This window comes from Anolis sagrei, chromosome 9, assembly GCF_037176765.1.
Source record: "Anolis sagrei isolate rAnoSag1 chromosome 9, rAnoSag1.mat, whole genome shotgun sequence".
In the NCBI taxonomy this organism is placed as follows: Eukaryota; Metazoa; Chordata; class Lepidosauria; order Squamata; family Dactyloidae; genus Anolis; species Anolis sagrei.
In genome coordinates, this window is record NC_090029.1 from 2470449 (window position 1) to 2497948 (window position 27500).

The following is a 27500-nucleotide window of genomic DNA, read 5'->3' on the forward strand; positions in this document are numbered from 1 at the left end:
GTTGTAGTCACTGGGATTCACAGTTCACCGACTATCAAAGAGCATTCTGAGCCCACCAACGATTGAATCGGGGCAAACTTCTCACACAGAACCCCCATGATAGACAGAAAATACTCAAGGCCATCCATTCCAACTCCCTTCACAAGGGCAAGAAAAAGTAATCAAAGTCCTCATGACAAAGAGTCATCCAGCCATAGAGATTGTTTGGGTATCAGCCAGCACGTCAACGACTTAAATCAAGAAATAGTTTTCTAAGATCTACAGAGACACTCACTGGAACACCTCAGCAAGCAAGAGTCCAAAAGTGGCAGGCTCAAACCCAGAACCTCAATCAATGGCTGATCAATGGCACCTTCCTTCCTTCCTTCCTTCCTTCCTTCCTTCCTCTCTTTTTCCCTTCCTCTGTTCTTTCCTTTCTCTCTGATGACAAAATGAAGAATGTTTACACCCTTTTTGTAAGGTAAATTTCCACCTGTGAAGGCTCCCAAGGAGGAAGCCGAACCTTTCATCTGCCTGTCTGTCTGTCTTTCCTTCCTTCCTTCACTCTTTGCTTCCATCCTTCCGTCTTTCCTTCTTTCTCTCCTTTCTTCCTTCTCTACCGCTTTCCTTCTTTCCTTCGCTCTTTGCTTCCATCCTTCCTTCTGTCTTTCCTTCTTTCCTTCCCCCTTTCTCTCCTTTCTTCCTACTCTACTCTTTCTTTCCTTCCTTCACTCTTTGCTTCCAGCCTTCCGTCTTTCCTTCTTTCTCTCCTTTCTTCCTTCTCGACCGCTTTCTTTCTTTCCTTCGCTCTTTGCTTCCATCCTTCTGTCTTTCCTTCTTTCCTTCCCCCTCTTTCTCTCCTTTCTTCCTTCTCTACCAATTTCCTTCTTTCCTTCACTCTTTGCTTCCAGCCTTCTGTCTTTCCTTCTTTCTCTCCTTTCTTCCTTCTCGACCGCTTTCTTTCCTTCGCTATTTGCTTTCATCCTTCTGTCTTTCCTTCTTTCCTTCCCCCTCTTTCTCTCCTTTCTTCCTACTCTACCTCTTTCCTTCCTTCTGTCTTTCCTTTTTTCCTTCCCTCCTACTTTCTCTCCTTTCTTCCTTCTCTACCTCTTTCCTTCCTTCACTCTTTGCTTTCATCCTTCCTTCTGTCTTTCCTTTTTTCCTTCCCTCCCACTTTCTCTCCTTTCTTCCTTCTCTACCTCTTTCCTTCTTTCCTTCGCTCTTTGCTTTCATCCTTCCTTCTGTCTTTCCTTTTTTCTTTTCCCCCTCTTTCTCTCCTTTCTTCCTTCACTACCTCTTTCCGCACTTCCTTCGCTCTTTCCTTCCATCCTTCCGTCTTTCCTTCTTTCTCTCCTTTCTTCCTTCACTACCTCTTTCCGCACTTCCTTCGCTCTTTCCTTCCATCCTTCCGTCTTTCCTTCTTTCTCTCCTTTCTTCCTTCACTACCTCTTTCCGCACTTCCTTCGCTCTTTCCTTCCATCCTTCCGTCTTTCCTTCTTTCTCTCCTTTCTTCCTTCACTACCTCTTTCCGCACTTCCTTCGCTCTTTCCTTCCATCCTTCCGTCTTTCCTTCTTTCTCTCCTTTCTTCCTTCACTACCTCTTTCCGCACTTCCTTCGCTCTTTCCTTCCATCCTTCCGTCTTTCCTTCTTTCTCTCCTTTCTTCCTTCTCTACCTCTTTCCTTCCTTTGCTCTTTGCTTTCATCCTTCCATCTTTCCTTTTTTCCTTCCCTCCCACTTTCTCTCCTTTCTTCCTTCTCTACATCTTTCCTTCCTTCCTTTGCTCTTTGCTTCCATCCTTCTCCCTTTCCTTCTTTCTCTCCTTCCTTCCTTCCTTCTTTCTAGCTGGAAAAGGGTGCAATGAACACATGAAAAAACAGGAATGCAATGCAACCTATTGAGAAGGTATATGCCCCACTTGGGAAGGATTCCAAGCTCCCTTCCATCTTTCCTTTCTCTTCCTTCCTTCCTCTCTCTCTTTCTCTCTCTTCTTTTCATTCTTTCCTTTCTTTCTGGTGAGAAAAGGCAGGCTGTTTGGGGCGACGGAGGGCCACACTTCCCTTGCTCTAAGAAGCCCTTTCATTTCTTCCTGCAAAGTGCAAACACATGCCTGGATTTGGGCCTTTTCCATTAAGCAATTAGCAAATTCCTCCTCTATTAAGAGACGAGCCTGTCTCTCTCTCTCTCTCTCTCTCTCTTGGCTTGCAAATTTGCAAAACCAATCCTTTGGGGGGTGGTGGTGGTTTGCATGCCTTTCAGAGCAAACAAACGGGGAATGCATTGCCCAGGGTGGGTGTGTTGTCCTCCATGCACTCAATGGGACCCAACCCTCGCTCTTGGGCTTTGGAAAAACAGAAAGGAAAGAACGAGAAAGGAAAAAAAGGAGGAGAGGCAGGAAGGAAGGCCAGTTCTTGGGAGGGAAACCTTCGGGGCAATCTCTAGTTTTATTTATTTTATTTATTTACTAGCTCGGGTTATTTGAGAGAGGAATTGTGCATCAAGATTGGTCTGAATCAATTATTTATATGGCTCGCAGTGGTCTCAGGAAGTTAGTCAAGGTACTGTGAGTTCCATCATCTGTGGTCCATCCTCCTCCAAACTGCAGCAGGATGGAGAGTGGGTCATGGGGGCTCTGTGTGCCAAGTTTGGTCTTGATCAGTCATTGGATGAGGGTCGCAGTGGTCTCAGGAAGTGAGTTAATGTACTGCAAGTCCCATCATCCATAGTCCGTTCTCCCCCAAACCTCACCAGAATGTTGTGTTGACCATGGGGGCCCTCTGTGCCAAGTTTGGTCTTTCTTGGTATTTGGATGAGTGTCGCTGTGGTTTCAGGAAGTGAGTGAAGGTACTGCAAGTCCCATCATCCATGGTCCATCCCCGGCCAAACCACACCAGGGCATAAAGTGGGTAATGAGAGGTCTATGTGCAAAGTTTGGTCTTGATCAGTCATTGATGAAGGGCACGTCAGTCTCAGAAGTGAGTGGAGGTACTTCAAGTCCCATCATCCATAGTCCATCCCCAGCCAAACCACACCAGGGCATAAAGTGGGTCATGAGAGGTCTATGTGCCAAGTTTGGTCTTGATCAGTCATTGGATGAAGGGCACAGCAGTCTCAGAAAGTGAGTGGAGGTACTTCAAGTCCCATCATCCATGCTCCATCCCCGGCCAAACCACACCAGGGCGTAAAGTGGGTAATGAGAGGTCTATGTGCCAAGTTTGGTCTTGATCAGTCATTGATGAAGGGCACAGCAGTTTCAGAAAGTGAGTGGAGGTACTTCAAGTCCCATCATCCATGGTCTGCCCTCCTCCAAACCACAGTAGGATGTAGAGTGGGTCATGGGGGCTCGGTGTACCAAGTTTGGTCTTCATCAGTCTTTGTTGGGGGCCACAGTGGTCCCTGGGAACCAAACTGTTTTAAAGTACTACAAATCCCATAATCCGTGGTCAACCTCCCCCAAACCATATCAGGATGTAAAGGGGTTCATGGGGGTTATGTGTGCCAAGTTTGGTCCAGTTGCATCACCTGTGTTGGCCACAGTGGCCTGTGAAAGTGGGAGCCAGTCAGGAAGCTGTCGCATACAATTCCGTCCTTCCTCCCTCCGCGTACATACATACATACAAACATTCACTTTTATCTATATATATAAATCTGTAAGGGGCATCCAACGGGACAGCAAAACTCAAAACCCCCCCAACGAAAATTAACCAAAATTCCCATGTACATACCTCAAGCCACAAGGTACAAACAAATCGAATCAAAATAAAAAATAACACAACAACACACTCACAAAAGGACAAAACAACTGAGCAAGCGCAATGGCGCAAAGTCCCTGGCGCGCGCACATGGCCAAACGGCCAATGCACCCTCCGTACCTCCCTCCCCCCTCCGCCGAAGCCCCGCCCACACCCACCGACGCCCCGCCCCTACACTCCTCCTCCCACCCCCTCCGCCAAAGACCCGCCCACACCCACCGAGGCCCCGCCCCTGCACTCCTCCTCCCACCCCCATCCGCCAAAGCCCCGCCCACACCCACGGACGCCCTGCCCCTGCACTCCTCCTCCTCCTCCTCCCACCTCCCTCCACCAATGCCCCGCCCACACCCACCGACGCCCCACCCTACACTCCTCCTCCTCCTCCACCCACCCCCCTCTGCTGAAGCCCCGCCCACACCCACCGACTCTACTTTGAAAAGATTTACTATAGGCCACAGCAACGCGTAGCAGGGTACAGCTAGTTATATATATAGATAGATATAGATTAGATTAATCAAATTTATATACCGCCACTCCCCGAAGGCTCAGAGCAGTTTACAACATACATATGCAATACATTACATCCAAAAACAAAGAAAAATTTCAATCAAACAGATTCAAATGCCAGCCTAAACAAATAAGTTTTACAAGCTCTACGAAAAGATAGTAAATTTCGGAGAGTGCGTGTTTCCGCTGGCAAGGCATTCCACAGGTAAGGAGCCACCACCGTGAATGCTCTACGCCTAGTAGACATCAGGTGAAAGGTCCTAAAATTGGGAACATCAAGGAGATTCTGATCATCGGAAGGGAGTGATCTCGGGGTTGGTCAGGGGTAAGGCGGTCCCTCAGGTACTGGGTCTCCATCGTCAGCAGAGGGTCTAAAAGGACTCCCAGACTCTGTACCAATGATGACAGGCATAATGTCACGCCATCCAGGGTAGGCAACCGGATCACCCCTCCGTCCGGGCGACTCAACCAAAGGATCCTCGCCTTCACTGGATTCACCCTCAACCTACTGGCGCGCAACCATCCCGTAACGGCCTCAAGGAATTGATGGAAATTATTTAGGCAGAGATGAACCAAACTCCCAGTTTGTGTTAAACATACTGATAGCACTCAAGCCCAAAGCCTCGCACCAGCTGGGCAAGTGGTCGCATATAGATGTTAAACAACAGGGGGGAAAGGATAGCCCCCTGAGGGACCCCACATTCAAGAGGGCCCTCTTAGAGACCGACCCTTCACCCTCAACCTGCTGGCACGCAACCATCCCGTAACGGCCTCAAGGCATTGATGGAAATTATTTAGGCAGAGATGAACCAAACTCCCAGTTTGTGTTAAACATACTGATGGCACTCCAGCCCAAAGCCTCGCACCAGCTGGGCAAGTGGTCGCATATAGATGTTAAACAACAGGGGGGAAAGGATAGCCCCCTGAGGGACCCCACATTCAAGAGGGCCCTCTTAGAGACCGACCCTTCACCCTCAACCTACTGGCGCGCAACCATCCCGTAACGGCCTCAAGGAATTGATGGAAATTATTTAGGCAGAGATGAACCAAACTCCCAGTTTGTGTTAAACATACTGATAGCACTCAAGCCCAAAGCCTCGCACCAGCTGGGCAAGTGGTCGCATATAGATGTTAAACAACAGGGGGGAAAGGATAGCCCCCTGAGGGACCCCACATTCAAGAGGGCCCTCTTAGAGACCGACCCTTCACCCTCAACCTGCTGGCACGCAACCATCCCGTAACGGCCTCAAGGCATTGATGGAAATTATTTAGGCAGAGATGAACCAAACTCCCAGTTTGTGTTAAACATACTGATGGCACTCCAGCCCAAAGCCTCGCACCAGCTGGGCAAGTGGTCGCATATAGATGTTAAACAACAGGGGGGAAAGGATAGCCCCCTGAGGGACCCCACATTCAAGAGGGGCCCTCTTAGAGACCGACCCTTCACCCTCAACCTGCTGGCATGCAGACATCCTGTAACGGCCTCAAGGCATTGATGGAAATTATTTAGGCAGAGATGAACCAAACTCCCAGTTTGTGTTAAACATACTGATGGCACTCAAGCCCAAAGCCTCGCACCAGCTGGGCAAGTGGTCGCATATAGATGTTAAACAACAGGGGGAAAGGATAGCCCCCTGAGGGACCCCACATTCAAGAGGGGCCCTCTTAGAGACCGACCCTTCACCCTCAACCTGCTGGCATGCAAACATCCCGTAACGGCCTCAAGGCATTGATGGAAATTATTTAGGCAGAGATGAACCAAACTCCCAGTTTGTGTTAAACATACTGATGGCACTCAAGCCCAAAGCCTCGCACCAACTGGGCAAGTGGTCGCATATAGAAGTTAAACAACAGGGGGAAAAGGATAGCCCCCTGAGGGACCCCACATTCAAGAGGGGCCCTCTTAGAGACCGACCCTTCACCCTCAACCTGCTGGCACGCAACCATCCCGTAACGGCCTCAAGGCATTGATGGAAATTATTTAGGCAGAGATGAACCAAACTCCCAGTTTGTGTTAAACATACTGATGGCACTCCAGCCCAAAGTCTCGCACCAGCTGGGCAAGTGGTCACATATAGATGTTAAACAACAGAGGGGAGAGAATGGCCCCCTGAGGGACCCCACATTCAAGAGGGGCCCTCTTAGAGACCGACCCTTCACCCTCAACCTGCTGGCACACAATCATCCCGTAACGGCCTCAAGGAATTGATGGAAATTATTTAGGCAGAGATGAACCAAACTCCCAGTTTGTGTTAAACATACTGATAGCACTCAAGCACAAAGCCTCGCACCAGCTGGGCAAGTGGTCACATATAGATGTTAAACAACAGGGGGGAAAGGATAGCCCCCTGAGGGACCCCACATTCAAGACGGCCCTCTTAGAGACCGACCCTTCACCCTCAACCTGCTGGCATGCAGACATACCGTAACGGCCTCAAGGCATTGATGGAAATTATTTAGGCAGAGATGAACCAAACTCCCAGTTTGTGTTAAACATACTGATAGCACTCAAGCCCAAAGCCTCGCACCAGCTGGGCAAGTGGTCGCATATAGATGTTAAACAACAGGGGGGAAAGGATAGCAACCTGAGGGACCTCACCTTCAAGAGGGGCCCTCTTAGAGACTGACCCTTCACCCTCAACCTGCTGGCATGCAACCATCCCGTAACGGCCTCAAGGCATTGATGGAAATTATTTAGGCAGAGATGAACCAAACTCCCAGTTTGTGTTAAACATACTGATGGCACTCAAAGCCCAAAGTCTCGCACCAGCTGAGCAAGTGGTCGCATAGAGATGTTAAACAAGAGAGGGGAGAGAATGGCCCCCTGAGGAACCCCACAAGAGAGAGAGAGGGGGGGACCTCTCAGAGACCAGGCCCCCCCTCTCCACTCACTGTCCACGGTTCTGAAGTAAGGAGGGGAGCCAGTTTAAAGCTCTCCCCCTGACTCACTCCAACAGCAGCAAGGTGGTGGGTCAGAAGATTGTGGTCGACTGTGTCCAATGCTGCTGTGAGATCCAATAACACGAGCAGCGCTGACCCACCCTGGTCAAGCTGGCGTCGAAGGTGATCCGTGATGGAGACCAGCACAGTTTCTGCCGCGCACGGAAGCCGGACTGGAAGGGTTCTAGTCCGGCTGTGTCGTCTAGGATCTATATGTTCTTCCAGATATTATTTTAAATTTCAAAAAGATGGGGGGGGGGGGACGGGACGGGACAACAACAACAACCTTAACCGGAGGTTTGACCACCTTTGTGGCCCACATTGCTATACTGTTCACGGTTGGATTTCTGTATTTCTCTTTTCCATATGTTCCTCTACCTGTAGCCAGTTTGTTTTATTGGATTTCCCATGTTCCTCTTTATTAAAAAACTTAATTTGTCCATGTTTTTAATTTCATCTATTTTTTATCCACAGGTCCCTTTCCGGTATTTCCTTCCATTTCCACAGTTTCGCATAGATTCTTCTAACGGCTTCGCTTCAATGATCTTTATACACTTTTAATTCTCTCTGTAAGTGTCTTTTTGCAGACTTTCGTGGACTTCATAGATTACAGCAAACGTTTCACAGACTTGATAGATTTTTCTCAGAATTCAACAGACTTTCTGCAGACATGAGTAGGCTTTGGAGATGTCGGTAGAATTTTCACAGACGTGATACACTTTTCTTGAACTTTCATAGACTTTTGTTGTATTTATAGACTTTTCATTGACTTTGTATCATAAGCTTCTGACAGGTCTATGAAGACAGCTCCTGTGATCTGCTGCCTTGAACCACCAGCTCCTCCTGAGAAAAATATATAATCTCACAAAGGACGACCACCTCACCCGCCTCATAGGAAACCTGCTACAAAACAGGAGCTTTTTTGTTGAATCCCAGGGCCAGAGAAGCAGATGGCGGAAACAGAAGAACAGCCTGCCTCAGGGGAACGTGCTTGCTCCATCCATGTTCAACATCTACACAAATGACCAGCCACTGCCAGAAGGGACAGAGAGCTTCATCTATGCTGATGATCGTGCCATCACCGCTCAAGCAGGGAGCTTTGAGATGGTTGAACAGAAGCTCTCTGAAGCTCTAGGTGCTCTTACTGCCTATTACAGGGAAAACCAGCTGATCCCCAACCCATCTAAAACACAGACATGTGCCTTTCATCTCAAGAACAGACAAGCATCCCGAGCTCTGAGGATTATGACCTGGGAAGGGAGGAATCCCACGGGAGCATTGCAGCGCACCCAAATACCTGGGAGTCACTCTGGACCGTGCTCTGACCTACAAGAAGCACTGCCTGAACAACAAGCAAAAAGTGGGTGCTAGAAACAATATCATACGAAAGCTGACTGGCACAGCCTGGGGATCACAACCAGACACAGTGAAGACATCTGCCCTTGCGCTGTGCTACTCTGCTGCTGAGTACGCATGCTCAGTGTGGAACACATCTCACCACGCTAAAACAGTGGATGTGGCTCTTCATGAGACATGCCGCATTATCACGGGGTGTCTGTGCACTACACCACTGGAGACATTACACTGCTTAGTCGGTATCGCACCACCTGACATCCGCCGGGAAGGAGCAGCCAATAGTGAAAGGACCAAGGCAGAGACATCTCCAGCTCATCCCCTGTTTGGGTATCAGCCAGCACATCAACGACTTAGATCTAGAAATAGTTTTCTAAGATCTACAGAGACACTCACTGGAACACCTCAGCAAGCGAAAGTCCAAAAGTGGCAGGCTCAAACCCAGCACCTCAACCAATGGCTGATAACAAATGAGAGACTCCCTCCTGGGCACACAGAGGACTGGGCGACCTGGAAGGCACTGAACAGACTGCGCTCTGGCACCACGAGATGCAGAGCCAACCTTCAGAAATGGGGCTACAAAGTGGAATCCTTGACATGCGAGTGCGGAGAGGAGCAAACCACTGACCACCTGCTGCAATGCACCCTGAGCCCTGCCACATGGAGGACCTTCTTGCAGCAACACCAAAAGCACTCCAAGGGGACAGAGACTGGTCAAAGGACATTTAATCAACTCTCATACTCACAAATCTTGTAATCTGCTTGTTTGCTTTGTTCTGTTAGAAACGTAATATAATTTGTTCTGACACGACAAATAAAATAAAAATTGCACCACCTGACATCCGCCGGGAAGTGGCAGCCAATAGTGAAAGGACCAAGGCAGAGACATCTCCAGCTCATCCCTTGTTTGGGTATCAGCCAGCACGTCAACGACTTAAATCTAGAAAGAGTTTTGTAAGATCTACAGAGACACTCGCTGGAACACCTCAGCAAGCGAGAGTCCAAAAGTGGCAGGGGGGAGCAGCCAATAGTGAAAGGACCAAGGCAGAGACATCTCCAGCTCATCCCTGTTTGGGTATCAGCCAACACGTCAACGACTTAAATCTAGAAATAGTTTTCTAAGATCTACAGAGACAAACACTGGAACACCCCAGCAAGCGAGAGTCCAAAAGTGGCAGGGGGGAGCAACCAATAGTGAAAGGACCAAGGCAGAGACATCTCCAGCTCATCCCCTGTTTGGGTACCAGCCAGCACGTCAACGACTTAAATCTAGAAATAGTTTTCTAAGATCTACAGAGACACTCACTGGAACACCTCAGCAAGCGAGAGTCCAAAAGTGGCAGGCTCAAACCCAGCACCTAAATCAATGAGACTCCCCCCTGGGCACACAGAAGACTGGGCGACTTGGAAGACGCTGAACAGACTGCGCTCTGGCACCACGAGATGCAGAGCCAACCTTCAGAAATGGGGCTACAAAGTGGAGTCCACGACATGCAAGTGCGGAGAAGAGCAAACCACTGACCACCTGGTGCAATGCAACCTGAGCCCTGCCACATGATGCACCAGGGAGGACCTCCTTGCGGCAACACCAGAGGCACTCCAAAGGGACAGAGACTGGTCAAGTTTGCAAACTTTGTGTTTTTTTAACCTGTTTGTTTTGTTGTGTTAGAAATGTAATACAATGGTCTGGTTGCCCCTGACATGACAAATAAATAAATATTGACGTCTCATAGACTTCAGTAGACTTTTTGTACCATCAGTTATTCATTTCTAGCATGAAACTTCCAATGTTTTGTGGGACTTTCCCGATAAGGGTTTCTTAAGGAGTCGATATTGTTCCAAAATTAGGAAAAGTCCCAGGATTCCGGATGTGGGACGGAGAGCGATTCTCCTCCCGAGATGCCAGATCCGTTCCCTGCAGGACAGCATTGCATTGCGCTTATGCACATGACACCGTTTCCCTCCTTGGTTGGATTTATGACCCATTGTAATGCCAGTGTACACAAGGGAAGCTTTGTTGGTTTGGTTGCAAATGGCCTGAAAGAGGGCACGCCGACTGCGGGAGGTCCAGGGCGGCTCGCTCGGATTGCCAAAACAAAACATCATCGGAAAAGACCACAAGTTTACTTCTGGTTTTGCAAAATGGTCATTCCGAGGGGTTAGAACAATTGGTGGGAAATGCACCCCAATTCATTGCAATACTTCCAAGAGAGGCTGGATGGCCATCTGCCGGGAGGGCTTTGATTGCGCTTTTTCCTGCATGAAGACAGAAGGGGGTTGGACCGGATGGGCTCCAAAGATCTCTTCCAACTCTACTATTATTCTATGATTCACTCATTTCACTGAATACTTTGCCATCTGCATCTCCTCCAACTTCATAGAATCATAGAATCAAAGAGTTGGAAGAGACCTCATGGGCCATCTAGTCCAACCCCATTCTGCCAAGAAGAAGGAATATTGCATTCAAGTCACCCCTGACAGATGGCCATCCAGCCTCTGTTTCAAAGCTTCCAAAGAAGGAGCCTCCACCACACTCTGGGGCAGAGAGTTCCACTGCTGAACGGCTCTCACAGCCAAGAAGTTCTTCCTCATGTTCAGATGGAATCTCCTCTCTTGTAGTTTGAAGCCATTGTTCCATTGGGTCCTAGTCTCCAGGGAAGCAGAAAACAAGCTTGCTCCCTCCTCCTCCCTGTGGCTTCCTCTCACGTATTTATACATGGCTATCATATCTTCTCTCAGCCTTCTCTTCTTCAGGCTCAGCTCCTTAAGCCGCTCCTCATAGGGCTTGTTCTCCAGACCCTTGATCATTTGTGTCGCCCTCCTCTGGACACATTCCAGCTTAGAGTCAATATCTCTCTTGAATTGTGGTGCCCAGAATTGGACACAATATTCCAGGTAAAGTGGTCTAACCAAAGCGGAATAGAGCATGGGGAGCATGACTTCCCTGGATCTAGACACTAGGCTCCTCTTGATGCAGGCTGCCACATCACATTGTTGGCTTATGTTTAACTTGCTGTCCACGAGGACTCCAAGATCTTTTCCACACGTACTGCTCTCGAGCCAGGCATTGTACCCCGTTCTGTCTGTTTGCATTTCGTTTTTTCTGCCTAAGTGGAGTCTCTTGGATTTGTCCCTGTTGAACTTCATTTTGTTGGTTTTGCCCAATCATCACTCTCATCTGTGGAGATGGTTTTGAATCCTGCTCCTGCCCTCTGGAGTCTTGGCTCTCCTTCCCAATTTGGTGTCGTCTGCAAACTTGATGATCCTGCCTTCTAGACCTTCATCTAAGAAGTCATGAATGAAGATCCTGATCAGGACCGGGCCCAGGACGGAACCCTGCGGATGGCACTCCACTCGTCACTTCTTTCCAAGATGAAGAGGAGCAAGCCTTGGGGAGAATCACCCTCTGGGTTCGTCCATTGAACCAATTCCAGATCCACCTCACCCTAGTTGTGCCTCGCCCACATTGGACTAGTTTCCTGGCCAGAAGGTCATGGGGGACCTTGTCGAAGAAGGCCTTCCTGAAATACAGGTACGACTTTGTCCTCAGCTTGCTTCAATTCCTGCAAATAATTTTTAACGTTTGCACAGTTAAAACTTGTGCGCCAGTTGTGCCTGTACCTTGGGAAGTCTGACTTGGCCACGGTGATCCACGCTCTGGTTATATCCCGAATAGATTACTACAATGCACTCTACCTGGGGTTGCCTTTGAAGACTGTTCAGAGACTCCAACTAGTCCAACGGTTGGCAGCCAAATTACTTACCGGAGCTCCATACAGGGAGCACACCACCCCCTGCTATGTCAGCTCCACTGGCTGCCGGTCCACCTCCGAGCACAATTCAAAGTGCTGGTCTTGGCCTATACAACCCTCTACGGCTCCGGCCCAGCTTACTTATCCGAGCGTATCTCTCTCTACGTCCCACCTCGTAATTTAAGCGTCTCAAACCAGTCTGGTGGGGACAAGGGGCAGGGCCTTCTCGGTGGTGTCCCCTCGCTTGTGAAATTCGCTCCCCAGCGAGATTAGATCGGCGTCCTCCCTCCTTACTTTTAGGAAAAAATTAAAGACGTGGTTTTGGAGCCAGGACTTTGGCGAGTGGGCACTTTAGCAGCACTTTAGGCAGTGAACTAGGATTGTTTGAAAATTGGAAATGACTGTGATTATGTGATCTGTTCTATGTGGTTATTAGGCTTGAGCGATCAAGAAAAAAATTGGTTCTAAACTCGTTTCGTTTCTAGGGTGGACTAGCGTTTCTAAATTCTGAGGACTTCCAAAACTTAAGATTTTGAAATTTCCAAAATTTCGTAAATTACGAATCGATTCATTGATGGCGGACGTGATTGCGCAATACGTGTAAAAAAACCTCCAAATGGGACAGGGGGAACTTCTGAAGCTTCCCTCTCCCTCTGTTGTTGACTGTTGGTGTGATAAAACAAACAACTATATTATATTATATTATATTATATTATATTATATTATATTATAATATTATATTATATATTATTATATTATATTATAATATATTATTATAATATTATTATATTATATTATTGTATATTAAATTATTATAATATTATTATATTATATTATATTATACAATTATAATATAATAAAATAATATAGTAATAAAATCTATATATATAAATTTCCTACTGGCGTCCAACGGGGAAGCAAAACTCTAAAACCCCTCCACAAAACTCTACCAAAATTGCCATGCCCCAAGGACAACCCACTAGGTACAAACTAATCCACTCAGAAATCAAAACCACACAACAACAACCACAAAAAACGGCAAAACAACTGAGCATGCGCACTGGCGCAAACTCCCTGGCGTGCGCACACACATGGCCCCCCCCTCCCCCCCCCCGGCGCGGCATACACACAGAGAAGGAGGGAAAGAGAAGGAATGAAGGGGGGAAGGAAGGAGGGAAAGAAGGAAAGAGAAAAGGAAATAAAGTTAAAGGAAACAGAAGGAAGAAGAGAAGGAACAAAAGACAGAGGGAAGGAAAGAGGGAAGGAAGGATGTAACCAAAGAGCAAAGAAAGGGAGGAAAGAAACAGAGATGGAAGAAAGAAGAAGAGAAATAAGAAGGGAAAGAAAAAGAGGGAATGAAAGAGGGGGAAGGAAGGAGAGAAAGAGGGAGGGAATGTTGGTCACAGCAACGCGTGGCGGGTATAGTTAGTATATAATAATATAATATAATATATACAATACTATAATATAATATAATAGTATTATAATAATATAATATAATATAATATATTATTATTATATTATATATTATATTATAGTATTGTATATTAGAGCGAGGCAAGAAAAAGCATGAGGAAAGAGGAGGGAAGCAGCAGAGCAAATGGACCGGAAGTGGGGTAAATGCGAGATTGTACAACTTGCACCAGACATACGGAAATAATTACGAAATAATTACGAAATAGTTACGAAAATTGGAAAAATTGTTTCGATTCTTAATTACTCCTCACACTATTCCTGCATGGTTCGATATTGGATCGTAAGCTAATTTAAATACGAATTAATAACGAATTACAAAATTAACGAACTGGATCGCCCAAGCCTAGTGGTTATGTAATTTTAATTAATATCACTGTTTAATTGTTATGTAATGGATTTTATATTGCTGTTTTATGTTGTTTTGATACTGTCGGCATTGAATTGTTGCCTGTGTTAGCTTATTCTGGAGTTGCTGAATCCCACATCTCCGTTTGTGCAACGTTGGGGGATACGTAGTGCACCCGTCTAGCCCAAAAGGAGCCCCAAACAGAGACTCACAGACTACATTTGGCCCCCGAAATGCATCTTAATGATTTAAGACGGCAAACCCGGCATTAAATTATTGAAAGCCTGAGTGCATTCATGCATTGAAAGTGCCCTCGCGATCCCTCTCGCCTCCCGAACACGCTCTGCGCTTCATGCTGTTTATTCCCACTTAATTCTGCTCGTTTAGAGATGCTTCGTCAAGCACGGCTCTTAATTCCCCTTCAAAGGCCGCCAGGGTTGTTCCCAGCAAAGTTTTGCCGTAAGCGCAAACAACAAACGCCCCCCAAAAGACACCCAGAAAGAGCCCAATTGCATTGCAAATCTATATTTGCTTCTCTTTAGACCACTTCAACTGCTGCAAATTGCAAAATGCAAAAGCAATCCATTGAATTCCCAGTCGGCTCAAGCAAAAGCCAACTGCTGCAAAGCTTCCTTTCTTCCCTGTGCATCCTCATTAATAACTTTTAAGATCATGACTATTCTACACTGCTTGGTTTTGTCTGTGAAATGTTGCAATGCATGCATGTCTTGCCATATACAGCTATGCTATAATCATAGAATCATAGAATCCTAGAATCAAAGAGTTGTAGTTTGAAGCCATTGTTCCTTGTCCTAATAGTTTTGTGCTTTAGCCTTGCTGATCTTTTCCCTACAGGTGTTGGCTATTTGTTTGAATTCTTCTTTGGTGATTTCTCCCTTTTTCCACTTCTTGTGCATGTCTCTTTTGTGTTTTTGCACAGTTAGAAGTTCTTTGGACATCCATTCTGGCTTCTTTGCATTTGTCCTATTTTTCCTCTTTGATAGCCCTTTTTCCACCTGGCTATCATATCTACTCTCAGCCTTCTCTTCTTCAGGCTAAACATGCCCAGCTCCTTAAGCCGCTCCTCATAGGGCTTGTTCTCCAGACCCTTGATCATGTTAGACGCCCTCCTCTCGACACATTCCAGCTTGTCAATATCTCTCTTGAATTGTGGTGCCCAGAATTGGACACAATATTCCAGGTGTGGTCTAACCAAAGCGGAATAGAGGGGTAGCATTACTTCCCTAAGCATCACACCACATCCATAACTACTAGGCTTGGTTGATCCAGCTCGTTAATCTCGTTATGAAATCGTAAATAAAATACCTTTAGAAGCGATATCGACGCGTTTTGGCAACCCGGAAGTGTTTTCGCCATATCGAAGCCGCGTCCGCCATCTTCCTTACGACTTCCAGCAGTGAATCGTAAATGCTGGGGGCGTGGCCTTCAGGAACAGCTGTTCCTACCCACGCCCACCTCCTTCCTCTTTGCATCGGCGGCTTTCCAAGGTGGGCTTTCCGAGGTGGGCATGGCTATCTCCCTGGCGACAAGCGGCGATTTATTTATTTATTTATTTTATTTACTTTACTTCTATACCGCTGTTCTCAGCCCGGAGGTGACTCGCGGCGGTTCACAAAACACAGGACATAGCAAAATTCAACACCAATATAAAGCACCATTAATACACAGTTACTATAATAACCATTCACAAGCTCTCATCGCTAAAAACATGATTGAGATTCGTCGTCCATTGTTCCATTCCTATGTCATTACCAGTCATTGCACAATTATTCGAACGCCTGCTGAAATAACCAGGTCTTTACCTTCTTGCGGAATGCCATTAGAGATGGTGCTAACTAGGGCTGGGCGGTTTCGTTTCGTTAATTCGTAATTCGTTAAAAAATTCGTTAATTTTTCAATTACAAAATGATAACGAACCAGTCTGGAGCAATTTTTTAAAAAAACGAATTTTTAAATCGTTTCGTAAATGTTTTGTATTTCGTTATTGTATTCGTTTCGTTATCGTTTTGAGGTCGTTTCGTTATTATTTCCGCATGTCTGGGGCAAGTTTTATAGTTGTTTTTGGTTTTCTAAGGGTTTTTATAGTTGTTTTTGGTTTAATTAAGCTTCAGAAGTTCCCCCTGTCCCATTTGGAGGTTTTTTAGCGTATTGCACGGTCACGTCCGCCATTAACGAATCGATTCGTTATTGTTTCGGAAATCGATTCGTTATTGTTTTGTAATTTTTTTCACATTTACGAAATTTCGTAAATATCGAACTTTTTTAAAGGAAAATTTTGTAATTATTTTAAATAACGAAACGCAAAAACCCCCAAAAAACGAATCGATTTTAGAAACAAATTTTTTTGTTGTTACCCAGGCCTAGCGCTAACCTAATATCTGTGGGAAGGGCGTTCCACAGCCGAGGAGCCACCACCGAGGAGGACCTATCTCTCGTCCCCGCCAGCCATGCTTGTGATGCTGGCGGGATCGAGAGCAGGGCCTCCCTGGAAGATCTCAAAGTCCTGGTGGGTTCATCGGCCGAGACGCGGTCAGATAGGTAGCTTGGGACGGAACCGTTTAGGGCTTTAAAGGTCAACACCAGCACTTTGAATTGAGCCCGGTAGCAAGTCGGTAGCCAGTGGAGTTGGCACAGCAGGGGGGTTGTATCATGGCTGCTGAATGCTGGACTAGTTGAAGCTTCCGAGTTGTCTTCAAAGGCAACCCCACGTAGAGAGTGTTGCAGTAGTCTAGACAGGATGTAACCAGAGCGTGGACCACCGTGGCCAAGTCAGACTTCCCAAGGTACGGGCGCAGCTGGCACACGAGTTTTAATTCTGCATATGCTCCCCTGGTCACCGCCAAAACCTGGGTTTCCAGGCTCAGCAATGAGTCCAGGGTCACACCCAAGCTGTGAACCTGCGTCTTCAGGGGGAGTGGAACCCCATCCAACACAGGCTGCAACCCTATACCCTGCTCGGCCTTGCAACTGACCAGGAGGACCTCTGTCTTGTCTGGATTCAGTGGAAGAGCTGGGCGTAGCCATGGCCACCTCGCAAAGCCACCGATGCAAAGAGGAAGGAGGTGGACGTAGGTAGGAACACCTATTCCTGAAGACCACGCCCCCAGCGACCTCCAAGGAGCGCTGTGTTTGGCCACACCCACCCTTCTGCATGACTGACATCTTGCCCGGAAGGGAAGGAAAGGTTAGAGATTTTACAACTGTGAGAGAAGATCACCGCAAAGGAAGGGAAACTGTGAGATTTTAATGGTTCTGGAGGGAGGGTGGGAGGGGCACCTTCCATTAACGAAACAAAGGAAGCAATTCGTATTTCCTGGCATTTCCGATCTGTTATTAAAGAAAAATTCGGAAATAATTTCAAAATCGAACCACCAGTGCCCCCTATACACGAAACGAGTTTAGAACCTTTTTTTTTTCTTGATCAACCAAGCCTAATAACTACTACTACTATTATCACCTGTTGCCCTTAAATGTGCATGCAGTTGCAACGCAAGCGTGTATTGCTACATACAACTACGCTGCAAACATCACACCACATCCATAACTATTAATAATATATTATTATCACCTGTTGCCCTTAAATGTGCATGCAATTGTAATGCATGCATTACTATGTACAGCTACGCTACAAGCATCACAATGCATCCATAACTATTATTATTATCATCATCATCATCATTATAATTATATTATCACCGGTTGCCCTTAAATGTGCATGCAATTGCAGTGCATGCATTACTATATACAGCTACACTACAAGCATCAACCACGTCCATAACTATTATTGTTGTTATTGTCGCTGTTGTTATATTATCACCTGTTGCCCTTAAATGTGCATGGAGTTGCAATGCATACGTGTATTACTATATACAGCTACGCTACAAGCATCAACCGTGTCCATAACTACTTCTACTACTACTACTACTATTATTATTATATTATCACCTGTTGCCCTTAAATTTGCATGCAGTTGCAATGCATACGTGTATTACTATATACAGCTACGCTACAAGCATCAACCACGTCCATAACTAGTATTGTTGTTATTGTCGCTGTTGTTATATTATCACCTGTTGCCCTTAAATGTGCATGGTTGCAATGCATACGTGTATTACTATATACAGCTACGCTACAAGCATCAACTGTGTCCATAACTACTTCTATTATTATTATTATTATTATTATTATTATATTATCACCTGTTGCCCTTAAATGTGCATGCAATTGCAGTGCATGCATTACTATGTACAGCTACGCTACAAGCATCAACCACGTCCATAACTATTATTGTTGTTATTGTCACTGTTATTATATTATCACCTGTTGCCCTTAAATGTGCATGCAATTGCAATGCATGCATGTATTACTATATACTGTTGCGCTAAAAGCATCACAATGCATCCATCACTATTATTATTACATTATCATCACCTGTTGCCCTTAAATGTGCATGCAGTTGCAATGAATGCATGTATTACTATATACTGCTCTGCTACAAGCATCAACCGTGTCCATAACTATTATTATTATTATATCACCTGTTGCCCTTAAATGTGCATGCAATTGCAATGCATATATGCATTACTATATACAGCTATGCTACAAGCATCAACCGTGTCCATAACTACTACTACTACTACTACTACTATTATTATTATTATTATATTATTATTATCACCTGTTGCCCTTAAATGTGCATGCAATTGCAATGCATATATGCATTACTATATACAGCTATGCTATAAGCATCAACCGTGTCCACAACTACTACTACTACTATTATTATTATTATTATCACCTGTTGCCCTTAAATGTGCATGCAGTTGCAATGCATATATGCATTACTATATACAGCTATGCTACAAGCATCAACCGTGTCCATAACTATTATTATTATTATTATTATTATTATTATTACCTGTTGCCCTTAAATGTGCATGCAGTTGCAATGCATATATGCATTACTATATACAGCTATGCTACAAGCATCAACCGTGTCCATAACTATTATTATTATTATTATCACCTGTTGCCCTTAAATGTGCATGCAGTTGCAATGCATGCATGTATTACTATATACAGCTCTGCTACAAGCATCAATTGTGTCCATAACTATTATTATTATTATTATTATTATCACCTATTGCCCTTAAATGTGCATGCAGTGCAATGCATGCATGCATTGCTATATACAGCTCTGCTACAAGCATCAACCGTGTCCATAACTATTATTATTATTATTACTATTATTATCACCTGTTGCCCTTAAATGTGCATGCAGTTGCAATGCATATATGCATTACTATATACAGCTATGCTACAAGCATCAACCGTCTCCATAACTATTATTTATTATTATTATTATTATTATTATTATTATTATTATTATATTATCACCTGTTGTCCTTAAATGTGCATGCAGTTGCAATGCATGCATGTATTGCCATATACAGCTATGTTACAAGCATCACAATGCATCCATAACTATTATAATTATTACAATTATATTATCACCTGTTGCCCTTAATGTGCATGCAATTGCAATGCATGCATTACTATATACAGCTATGCTACAAGCATCACAATGCATCCATAACTATTATTATCATCATCATCACTATAATTATATTATCACCTGTTGCCCTTAAATGTGCATGCAATTGCAATGCATATATGCACTACTATATACAGCTATGCTACAAGCATCAACCGTGTCCATAACTACTACTACTACTATTATTATTATTTTCATTGTCATTATTATATTATCACCTGTTGCCCTTAAATGTTCATGCAGTTGCAATCCATACAGGTATTACTATATACAGCAATACTACGAGCATCACAATGCATCCATAACTATTATAATTATACACCTTGTATGGTGAGGAGTTTGGTTGCCAAATTTGGCAAGTATTGGCCCAGCGGTTCTTTTGTTTTTAAGCCACTCATTACGACGTGAGCATTTATATATATATAGATGTTACAAGCATCACATTGCACCCATAACTATTATTATTATTGTCATCATCACATGTTGACTTAAATGTACATACAGATTGACATAAATAAACCAAACACAGGCATCACACAGCCGGCCTTCCACATTACAAATGCAAACAGATGAATGATTTGACATGCCTATGCCACTTTCCACCCGTGGCACTGTCCCGGAACCGCATACCTTTCTTGCAAGCCGGGAGAGGGTCAGAGACTCCTCTGCAAACGTCCAAAATCACTCAACATCATTCTACGACTTGGGATGAACTTGCAGCCGTCGACCATATCCGTGAACCCGGAGTTTGGCATCCTAGTCGAAGGAGTTCATCAGAACGGCTTCGGGCCCTGACGGGACGACTCTCGTTACCTTTTTAATAATCCAGCCCGGTCGTTTTGCGAGGCACGGCTCCTTCCCCGTTTGGGGGTATTTCTGACCGCGCGGCTGCACTAAAACAGCGTTGGGTCTCAGGTTGCAAAGCTATTTCTGTCTGCTCAGCAATGCGGGCAGCGGCAAAGCATGCGGCTCCAACGGGAAAAGATTGCCGGAACTCCATGAACGACCGCTCTCAGAGGAGCCCCGTCTACACACTGTTGCGGTTATATTTATTTACACTCCGTTTTATCTCTTCCGCAAGAGACAAAACGGCTTAACATAAAAGCATTTGCATATTATTATTATTATTATTATTATTATTATTATTATTATAACACAATTTAAAAACAACAATATCAAAGATCAAAGGCCCATCGAAACAGATATGTCTTCCATGCCCTGCGGAAAGCTGGTAAGTCCCGCAAGGCACGGACTTCAGGTGGCAGAGTATTCCAGAGTGATGGTGCCACCACTGTGAAGGCTCTGCGTCTGGTTGCTGTTAGACGCAAGGTCTTGACACTGGGGACTTCCAATAGATCTTGGTCCTCAGAACGGAGGGGTCTCTGGGGTTGGGAGGGGGAGAGGCGGTCCCTCAGGTACATCGGCCCCAGAACATGCAAGGCCTTCAAGGTGAGTACCATCCCTTTGAAAGTGATCCGGTGCTCAATGGGTAACCAATGCAGCTGCAGGAAGATTGGGGTGATGTGGCATCTCATCGGAATTCCCACAAGAAGCCGAGCAGCTGCGTTTTGTACCAACTTGAGCTTCCAGATCACCGACAGAGGAAGGCCAATGTAGAGGGCGTTACAGTAGTCCAGTCTGGAGATGACCATGGCCTGGATCACCGTAGCCAGGTTATCCCTGGACAGGGAGGGGGCCAGCCGTCTAGCCTGCCGCAGGTGAAAGAAAGAAGGCGGTTCTGCTCACGGCGGAGACCAGGGCCTCCATCATCCGCAGATGTACACACTATCTATCTAACTGTGCTAAGACACAAAAGAGACATGCACAAGAAGTGGAAAAAGGGGGAAATCACTAAAGAAGAATTCAAACGAATAGCCAACACCTGTAGGGAAAAGGTTCGCAAGGCTAAAGCACAAAGTGAGCTCAGGCTTGCCAGGGACATTAAAAACAACAAAAAGGACTCCCAGACTCTTGACCAACAAGGACGGGCGTAGCGCCTCGCCATCCAGGGTAGGCAGATGGATGTCCCCACTGCCTGGTCGACCCAGCCATAGGATCTCCGTCTTTGCTGGATTCACCCTCAACCTGCTGGCACGCAGCCATCCAGTAACAACCTCGAGGCACTGAGGGAAACAATCGGGGACAGAGTCCGGTCGGCCTTCCATCTTCAGCACCAGCTGAGTGTCATCGGCGTACTGGTCACACTCCAGCCCAGAACCTCGGACCAGCTGAGCAAGTGGCCGCATAGAGATGTTAAACAAGAGAGGGGAGAGAATGGCCCCCTGAGGAGGAACCCCACCAGAGAGAGAGGGGACCTCTCAGAGACCAGGCCTCCCCTCTCCACTCGCTGTCCACGGTTGTGAAGAAAGGAGGGGAGCCAGTTCAAAGCTCTCCCCCTGACTCCAGCAACAGCAAGGCAGAGGGTCAAAAGATTGTGGTCGACTGTGTCCAATGCTGCTGTGAGAGCCAATCACACAAGCAGCGCTGACCCGCCCTGGTCAAGCTGGCATCGAAGGTGATCCGTGATGGAGACCAGCACAGTCTCTGTCCCGTGCCCCACACGGAAGCCGGACTGGAAGGGATCTCGTCCGGCTGTGTCGTCTAGGAATGGGTGCAACTGCTCCGCTGTTGCCTTCTCCATCACCTTGCCCAGGAACGAGAGGTTCGAAACTGGGCGGCAACTGGAGGGAACCAGTCTAAGTCTGGTTTCTTCAGCAGGGGAGAGAGAGACCACCGCCTCTTTTAATCCCTCTGGAAAATATCACTCCGCTGACTTTTTTATTGGATCCCACGTCAGACCCTTCCCAAGTGTCTAGGACTGTGTGATGTATTGGCGAATAATGTGTGCAGATCTGAGTAAGGTGGCCTTTTGCACATGACAGGTGGTCATTTTGTCAGCGCCGATTGTTTTTGAGTGCAGGCCAAGGTCCTGAGGCACTGCACCATGTGCCGATCACCTCTATAATAATCTATATAAATAAAAATGTAATGTTCGTTTGTGGGATTAACAGTACTCAAAAACCACTGGACGAATTGACACCAAATTTGGACACAAGACACCTAACAGGCCAATGTATGTCCTTCACTCAAAAAACGTGATTTTGTCATTTGGGAGTTGTAGTTGCTGGGATTTGTTGTTTACGTACAATCAAAGAGCATTCTGAACCCCACCAACGATGGAATTGAACCAAACCTGGCACACAGTTCTCCCATGACCAACAGAAAATACTGGAAGGGTTTGGTGGGCAGTGTCCTTTGGTTTTGGAGTTGTAGTTCACCTACATCCAGAGATCACTGTGGACTCAAACAATGATGGATCTGGACCAAACTTGACACAGACACCCAATAAGCCCAAATGTGAACACTGGTGGAGTTTGGGGAAAATAGACCTTGACATTTGGATGTTGTGGTTGCTGGGATTTCTAGTTCACCTACAATCAAAGAACCTTCTATACCCCACCAATGATAGAATTGGGTGAAACTTCCCAAACAGAACACCCATGACCAACAGAAAATAATGTGCTTTCTGATGGCCTTTGGCGACCACTCTGACACCCCCAGGTTGAGAAACACTGACTTAGATGAAGGGCTATCAGGCATGATCATCAAGGTTGCAGACGGGACCAAATGGGGAGGGAGAGCCAAGACTCCAGAGGACAGGAGCAGGACTCAAAGGGATCTTGACAGATTAGAGAGATGATGGGCCAAAACTAACAAAAGGAAGTTCAACGGGGACAAATGCAAGATACTCCACTTTGGCAGGAAAAACGAAATGCAAAGATACAAAATGGGGGACGATGAGGCCTGGTTTGAGAGCAGTACGTGTGGAAAAGACCTTGGAGTCCTCGTGGACAACAAGTTAAACATGAGCCAGGAATGTGATGTGGCAGCAAAAAAAGCCAATGGGATGTTGGCCTGCATCAAGAGGAGCATAGTGTCTAGATCTAAGGAAGTCCTGCTCCCCATGCTCTATTCCGTCTTGGTTAGACCACACCTGGAATATTGTGTCCAATTCTGGGAACCACAATTGAAGAGAGATATTGACAAGCTGGAATGTGTCCAGAGGAGGGCGACTCAAATGATCAAGGGTCTGGAGAACAAGCCCTATGAGGAGCAGCTTAAGGAGCTGGGCATGTTTAGCCTGAAGAAGAGAAGGATGAGAGGAGATATGATGAGGGCCATGTATAAATATGTGAGAGGAAGCCACAGGGAGGAGGAAGGAGCACGCTTGTTTTCTGCTTCCCTGGAGACTAGGACACAGGAGGAGGAAGGGGAAGAGGAGGACATGCACAAGAAGTGGAAAAAGGGAGAAATCATCAAAGAAGAATTCAAACAAATAGCCAACACCTGTAGGGAAAAGGTCCACAAGGCTAAAGCATAAAACGATTAGGACAAGGAACAATGGCTTCAAACTACAAGAGAGGAGATTCCATCTGAACATGAGGAAGAACTTCCTGACTGTGAGAGCCGTTCAGCAGTGGAACTCTCTGCCCCGGAGTGTGGTGGAGGCTCCTTCTTTGGAAGCTTTGAAACAGAGGCTGGATGGCCATCTGTTGGGGGTGCTTTGGATGCAATATTCCTGCTTCTTGGCAGAATGGGGTTGGACTGGATGGCCCGGGAGGTCTCTTCCAACTCTTTGCTTCTAGGATTCTATGAGAAGATTTGGAACGAGGGAACGGGAAATAGCCAGAGGTATAGCCTTCCTCCAAAGGCAACGTAAGCCAGGCGGACAAATATAAATCTACTCCAGAAAGGTCTTCTGCCAGGATGGGTTTCAAGAAAAAGGGGCCCCCCAAAAATAACTCAACTCGGCTAGAAATAAATCTCTACGGAGACAGCCAGGAATAAACAGGAGGAGTCTGTCTAGCAGGGAGGGTCTCGATTCCAGTTGCGGACAATCGATCCATGTAATTCAGAGCAGCTGGAGTTGAACCAAAGGGAGGACTAGCTCAACCATCATCCCCTGATAGAAGTCTAATACTGACTTATTGCAATCCCATGAATATCATTGGGTTTTCATTGGGATATTCAGCTCTGAAACATAGCCTGAGATTCGTTGGCGGTCTCCTATCCAAGTCCGAACCAGGTCTGAACCTGCTTAGCTTCCAAAATTGGAGAGCAGCTGTTAATTTTAGAGTATGTCTGCTCTTAGGATTAATATGTGTGGATGTCCTTGCAAGTTGACTGTTGACTTTTAGAAAATCCTATGAATTGTATAGGGCAGTGGTTCTCAACCTGGGGGTCGCGACCCCTGGAGGGGTCACAAAGGTGTGTCAGAGGGGTCACTAAAGACCACCAGAAAACACAGTATTTTCTGTTGGTCATGGGGGTTCTATGTGTGTGCTGCCACACGCTGGGCCTGTAATAATTGATTTTTTAAACAGGACGTGCTCTTTGTGCCCAGCTGTGAGCCGGGGTGCCTCGGGTGAGAGGCCTTCAAGGATTTTCCCATACACAGTCTTCAGAAGGCATGAAATCATAGAATCATAGAATCAAAGAGCTGGAAGAGACCTCCTGGGCCATCCAGCCCAACCCCATTCTGCCAAGAAGCAGGAATATTGCATTCAAATCACCCCTGACAGATGGCCATCCAGCCTCTGCTTATAAGCTTCCAAAGAAGGAGCCTCCACCACACTCCGGGGCAGAGAGTTCCACTGCTGAACGGCTCTCACAGTCAGGAAGTTCTTCCTAATGTTCAGATGGAATCTCCTCTCTTGTAGTTTGAAGCCATTGTTCCGTGTCCTAGTCTCCAGGGAAGCAGAAAACAAGCTTGCTCCCTCCTCCCTGTGGCTTCCTCTCACATATTTATACATGGCTATCATATCTCCTCTCAGCCTTCTCTTCTTCAGGCTAACCATGCCCAGCTCCCCAAGCCGCTCCTCATAGGGCTTGTTCTCCACACCCTTGATCTGCTCCCTCCTCTCTGTGGCTTCCTCTCACATATTTATACATGGCTATCATATCTCCTCTCAGCCTTCTCTTCTTCAGGCTAAACATGCCCAGCTCCTTAAGCTGCTCCTCATAGGGCTTGTTCTCCAGACCCTTGATCATTTGAGTCGCCCTCCTCTGAACACATTCCAGCTTAGAGTCAATATCTCTCTTGAATTGTGGTGCCCAGAATTGGACACAATATTCCAGGTGTGGTCTAACCAAAGCAGAATAGAGCATGGGGAGCATGACTTCCCTGGATCTAGACACTATGCTCCTCTTGATGCAGGCCAAAATCCCATTGGCTTTTTTTGCCGCCACATCACATTGTTGGCTCATGTTTAACTTGTTGTCCACGAGGACTCCATGATCTTTTTCACACCTACTGCTCTTGAGCCAGGCGTCACCCATTCTGTATCTTTGCATTTCATTTTTTCTGCCAAAGTGGAGTATCTTGCATTTGTCACTGTTGATCTTCATTTTGTTAGTTTTGGCCCATCTCTCTAATCTGTCAAGATCCCTTTGAGTCCTGCTCCTGTCCTCTGGACTATTGGCTCTCCCTCCCAATTTGGTGTCGTCTGCAAACTTGATGATCATGCCTTCTAGCCCTTCATCCAAGTCATTAATGAAGATCCTGAACAGGACCGGGCCCAGGACGGAACCCTGCGGCACTCCACTTGTCACTTCTTTCCAGGATGAAGAGGAAGCATTAGTGAGCACTCTCTATGTTCGTCCACTTAACCAATTCCAGATCCACCTCACCGTAGTTTTGCCTAGCCCACATTGGACTAGTTTCCTTGCCAGAAGGTCATGGGGGACCTTGTCCAAGAAGGCCTTCCTGAAATCCAGGTACGCTCCACCCACGGCATCATTCCCCGCATCTACCCAGCTTGTAGCTCTATCGAAGAAAGAGATCAGATGAGTCTGGCATGACTTGTTTTTGATAAATCCATGTTGACTCTTAGCGATGACTGCATTTGTTTCTAAGTGTTTGCAGACCACTTGCTTAACAATCTTTCCCAGAATCTTGCCCGGTATCGACGTGAGGCTTAGGTCTTCAATAAAACAACAAACACTTCTTGGATCTTCAACAGATTAAACAAATGCTTCTTAACTTGCCCCAAAATAGACAGGCACCTTGCTTGGAGAACTATTTCTTTCTTTAACAAGGGAAACCCTTTTTTAACCCCTCCCAGGTAATCTACTGTCTAAGCTTTGCTGATGTGGGTTCTACTACCGGTTCCAATCTGCATCTTGGGTCCCAAGTAGACCTACCAGTCAATGCTATGTAGATTCTCCAGCTGGAGTTCTTTGGGTCTGTAAAATTGTATTCTTCCAAAACTTTAGGCCTGTTTACCTGAGATGCTGTAAAGCTGAGAGTGTTGGGACTGTTTTTCCCTGGAATTTCTGCCCCGGATGCTGTAGGAAATGAAGCTTTTCCACGTCCTGTAACTTAGCTTTCGACTATAAGACTGAACTAAAAATGGCTCTCTCTCTTCCCATGGCGCTGGGGAAAGGGGCGGAACCAAAACTTAACAATGATAGACAGGTGGCTAGCCCTGTGATTGCAAACCAAGGGAAGACACCTTACTGCAGTTTCATCTATGCTGATGATCGTGCCATCACCGCTCAAGCAGGGAGCTTTGAGATGGTTGAACAGAAGCTCTCCGATGCTCTAGGTGCTCTAACTGCCTATTACAGGGAAAACCAGCTGATCCCTACTCTATCTAAAACACAGACATGTGCCTTTCATCTCAAGAACAGACAAAAGCTCTGAGGATTATTACCTGGGAAGAAATCCCACTGGAGCATTGCAGCGCATCCAAATACCTGGGAGGAGTCACTCTGGACCATGCTCTGACCTACAAGAAGCACTGCCTGAACATGAAGCAA

At 46.1% G+C, this 27500-nt stretch overlaps 1 protein-coding gene across 2 annotated transcripts in view; it reads right to left on the reverse strand.

Annotated features, from left to right (window-relative positions):
* Positions 1–27500, reverse strand: part of TLN2 (talin 2) — a 242376-nt gene that overhangs the window by 176057 nt on the left and 38819 nt on the right. The window contains exon 1 of one of the 2 annotated variants that reach the window (XM_067471233.1): positions 20310–20596. The exons of the other annotated variant lie outside the window; for it this stretch is intronic. The gene's annotated coding sequence lies outside the window, so the exon portion shown is untranslated. Of the gene's footprint in view, positions 1–20309; positions 20597–27500 lie in introns of those variants that run through there. 2 annotated transcript variants of the gene reach the window in all.